The sequence below is a fragment of the Mirounga angustirostris genome, unplaced genomic scaffold (assembly GCF_029215605.1).
Source record: "Mirounga angustirostris isolate CCGP_5_RB_7025 unplaced genomic scaffold, mMirAng1.0.hap1 SCAF_8, whole genome shotgun sequence".
NCBI lineage: Eukaryota > Metazoa > Chordata > Mammalia > Carnivora > Phocidae > Mirounga > Mirounga angustirostris.
The window spans coordinates 127,862,154-127,866,436 of record NW_026991716.1 but is presented as its reverse complement, the minus strand read 5'-3'; the positions used below and the strand labels follow the sequence as shown (position 1 = coordinate 127,866,436).

The window sequence follows — 4,283 nt, the reverse complement described above, 5'->3', positions numbered from 1 at the left end:
ATTGATTTAAGGCTCAGTCAAGTAATATAGAGCCCCAAACTAAATGGTTGAATATATGAACTACTTGTACTGACATCTACTATTTGATTCTCTTTTGACAATTATATTGGTTCTTAGCAAAAACAAAAAACAAAAACAGAAAAAACAAAAAAACTCTTTAAAGGCAAAATTCACCTCATTTGAGTTTTGACCCAGAAGTTCAACAACAATCACGAAGTCCACAGTCTTACTGGCAAAACTGATACACAGTGTCTCTAAGTCACTATGCTCAAGGTTAAGCACATACTCTATTTTACATTTTCCTGGAATTTTGCATGTTCAATTCATGATTTTAAGTCTCTAGCTTCTCATTCCTCCAAACTGTCTGAAGACACAGTATGCCACAGACTTAGGACTTTCATTTATCCCTCTATTTTCTTTTCAGAAAAATTTCCCAAGGGTCTACATGTTCTGGAAGGGGAATTTTTTGGAGGTGGCCACTTCTTTGGAATAGTTTGGCACCTTCAGTCCTTTGAAGCAAGGGGAGAGGGAAAAGAAAAAAGCTGAAAGACAAGGTTCATCTGGTAAGTTTTATCTTAACCATTACAAGCTAGATAGTATAAGAATGAGGCCTTTTTTAGCTCCAAATGTCTGAGTCTTGGTGTGGAAACTGAGTACTTGGCTGTCCCACCACAGCTCTCTCATAGTGGGACTCTCAGGGAAGTCTTGCCTGGGGAGTGTCTCGTAAACTTGCACTCAGTTCATTTTGGGCTTGTTCCAGTTTGTCTTTAGTCTGTTCCAGTTCACCTTTCATGTTTAGGAAAAACAAGCTGATCATGGGGTCTACCATTGTTGATCTCAGTTAGGCAATGCTAGGCTGTTGGACTTGCTTGAGGTGTTGGATTTGAGGAGTACACTCTTGTATCTCTTGCTCTTCGGTTGCTAGTCGCATTACAAGGATGTTTTCCTCATTGTGCTTTAGTTTTTCTTCAGACTCCCTTAACTCAGTTACATCATTAGAATTAAGATCTGTGTACTTGCCCTCTAAAGCTTGGACATATACTTCATATTGTTTCCATCTTAGAGTTAACTCATCTCGTGTCATAACCGTGAAGGCTGTTTTACTCAGTCGAACCTTTGTGGGAACAGGTTCCTCCATGGTCACCTTGCATCCTCTCCGGACAGAGGCGATGCAGACACCACCCAGTCACACTACCGTGGGCCCCCGCTCCACCTCCCACCACAGCCCCAGCACTCCCCTTTCTTTGCCAAGACATAATTTTTGAAAAGGAAGATTATTCATAGGCTTAAGGCTAATCATTGATACCCTCAAACTTTTCCTGTACTAGAACTCGAAAATATAGTTAGCTGTTTTGCTTTTGTCTACGACTATGGAGAATACAAGTTGTAGAGGGAACCTGAGTTCATCTCCATAATATTTGAAGTTCTCTAAGTAAAAACACTCTGTGGGATATAACTGGCTAAGTTTTCATGACTGGGCTCAGAGGTGGTGGTCGGAAATGTAACAGGGTTCCCTATATGTATTTTAATCAAGACACATCATACATAGTTTAGCAGAGTTTACTTTTTCATATCACTACTGTACTTTGCTTCCTTCTAAACTCTTTTGGACACATAGTTTTGAATGGTGATTTGGCAATAAATGCTGTAATTCAGGGCAACAAGGATATAATGTCTAGACAAAATAATGTCATAAAATGTGTAGAAAAAAATCATGGCCTTGACTGAGTGCTGCATAATCAGTACAGAATTTCTGACCATTGAACCCTGAATTTTCCACATTGATAAGTGGGTAGTTACATTCATTAAATTGAGTAAAAGTGGTCTGGCTTAATCTTGAAACAACAATGAAAATTTAGAGGCAATGCCTTGACATGACATGCTGGAAACTGGCTTTCTATTTGTAGGTGATTTAGAGCTCTTTCTTTCATAAAGTTCTTAAAAAAAAAAGATTTTATTTATTTATTTGAGAGAGAGAGAGAGAGAGAGAGACAAAGAGAGCACATGCAGGGGGAGCTACAGAGGGAGAGGGAGAAGCAGGCTCTTCACTGAGCAGGGAGCCTGACACAGGGCTTGATTCCAGGACCCCAGAATCACGATCCAAGCCAAAGGCAGACGCCCAACCAACTGAGCCACCCAGGCATCCTCTTACATAAAGTTCTAACAAGAGGGCTATCCTTTCCTTTCTCTAGCATGTTCCACAGAGAATATTTCAGTGTCTAGATTACCAAGGGAAAAAATACACACCTGGACTAAATAATAACAATTATAAGACTAATTAAAGATCTGTGTACAATCCCAAACCTCAAATCCTTATTGAGCATGCAGACATGGATATCAACTTTCAACTGCAAATCACAGCAGCAATTAAAGGAGGATAAAGCTAGTAAGAATAGAAAAGTAACTTTTTAATCCATAAGGACATACATTTCTAGGAGGCTCTTTCTGGCTTTTAATGCTGGCTATAGGAAGAGCACATGAAGCTACCTGAGTCTGTGTGGTGTCTAATTTGTTTCCCTTTATCTTATAGCTCTGATGAGTCCTCAGGAAGTTAGGTCAATAACCAAGCCCAAGTGTCTAGAAGATGCTTGGGTAGGTCTGCAGTGGTCCAGCCATTCTAGGAAGAGCCCCCTCCCTGGTAAGAAGCAAGGGGTCCCATGCTGGTTCATCAGCACTTTGATTCTTGAAATACACAGTAAAGGATTCTCAATAATCAAGATCATCTGATGGCCCAGGATATGAAGTGTCAGACCATTTGAGGAATTGATTCCAATTGATCTGATACCGAAGAGTAAACTTTCTTTCAGAAATAGTTTTCAGTATCTGGGCATCAGAAAGCAAAGCACTGGGGTTACCCTCTGCAGCATGAGCGGCAAGAAATACACTTGTTCTGATGGGCAGACATTCCCATGCACACCATCTTTCATTCTCCTAGCTATTTCTGGAAAGGCATCTACTGTGCCCTGAAAAACATACAGATTAGGAGCTACTTCTTTTCATTTTGTGACATGAAATGATGCAAACTTAGTGTCTTTTTAAATCTCTAGCAAAACATCAAAAAGGTTGAAGGCAGGATGCGTTCTTCAAGGGCCACACTGAGCTCTCCGCATACAGGGCAACCCTGTAGGGTGGCTTCCAGTAAAGCCCCGGGGTTTCTCCATGAAGAAACATCATAGCAGATTTTCATACCTTTTGTGAAATTTAAATTTAGAAATAAAAAATAGACAGTGAATAAAGGAACATCAAAAGAAGTAACACACATCCATCAAATATCCTACGAGCAGCTAGGGAGAGAGTGAGGGACCACAAACTGTGAAAAGCCTGGTAACCAATGATTCAAGGCCCTATGTTTTATTTAGACCCAATTATAAATACATAAAAATATTTTTTCCCTCCAAATAAATATATAGAATTCTAGGAAGCAGTCCCAGGAACTCACTCCGCCCTCAGGCAGAGGATATATTCAGGCATCAAACACGTGTAATTTGCCCTTGTGTTCCTGTGACGTCTACACTCCCTGTGATTACTGCTGGCTACTACTTTCTTCCTTGCTTTCCATTCCTCCTTCTCTGTGTCTCCTTCAATCCCTTTCCCTTCTGCTCTTCTTCCTGTTCTCTTTGCCCTGCCCTCCTTCCCTTTTCTCCTGTCACAGGAGACTATCCTCATCACCAGAAGCAACGTGTTGAAAAAAATGAGACAGCAAGGAACCAACAATGTACTTGATAAAACAGGAGTCTTGGCTGCCACCAGATCGCTCTGGGTTAAGCCCCTCTTTCTACCAGAAGCAACTTTGGGAGTTGGCAAAAGAACAAAATGAAGAGTGTCTAGTCGCAGCCTCTCATTTGGGGATCACAGAGAACCAGGAGGGTGAAACTGGCTTGCTGGGTCCCACTGTGAGACTAATGATGAAAATTCCCTGATAAACTTAGATTTTTTTAAATGGTCTCGCAGAACATTTACTCAACAACAGAAAGCTTAAGAACAGATGTCACATGCAATAGTCATGGTCATCATCACCTTACCGGTGAGTGCCTAGAATGAAAAGAAGCAATGGGCAAAATACAGATGTTTTCCCGAGGCTTTACGTGGAAAGGCCAAAGAGACTGGCTTTATGTTCTGCATTAAAACAACAACAACAGCAACAACAATAACATCAACAACAACAAAACAACAAGAGAGAGCGTGACACTTTGCGGTCTGTGGAGTAGCGTGAGTTACGGCGGGCGGTTTTTCCCTCTGCCCCAAGGACAGGCCAGGAGGCGTCATGGACAGCTTGGATTAAG

General features: G+C 41.2%; 1 pseudogene; it reads right to left on the bottom strand.

The window, feature by feature from the left end:
- Positions 1-438: 438 nt before the first annotated feature.
- On the bottom strand, positions 439-1,174 carry LOC123836542 (pre-mRNA-splicing regulator WTAP-like; annotated as a pseudogene).
- Between the last annotated feature and the right edge of the window lie 3,109 nt (positions 1,175-4,283).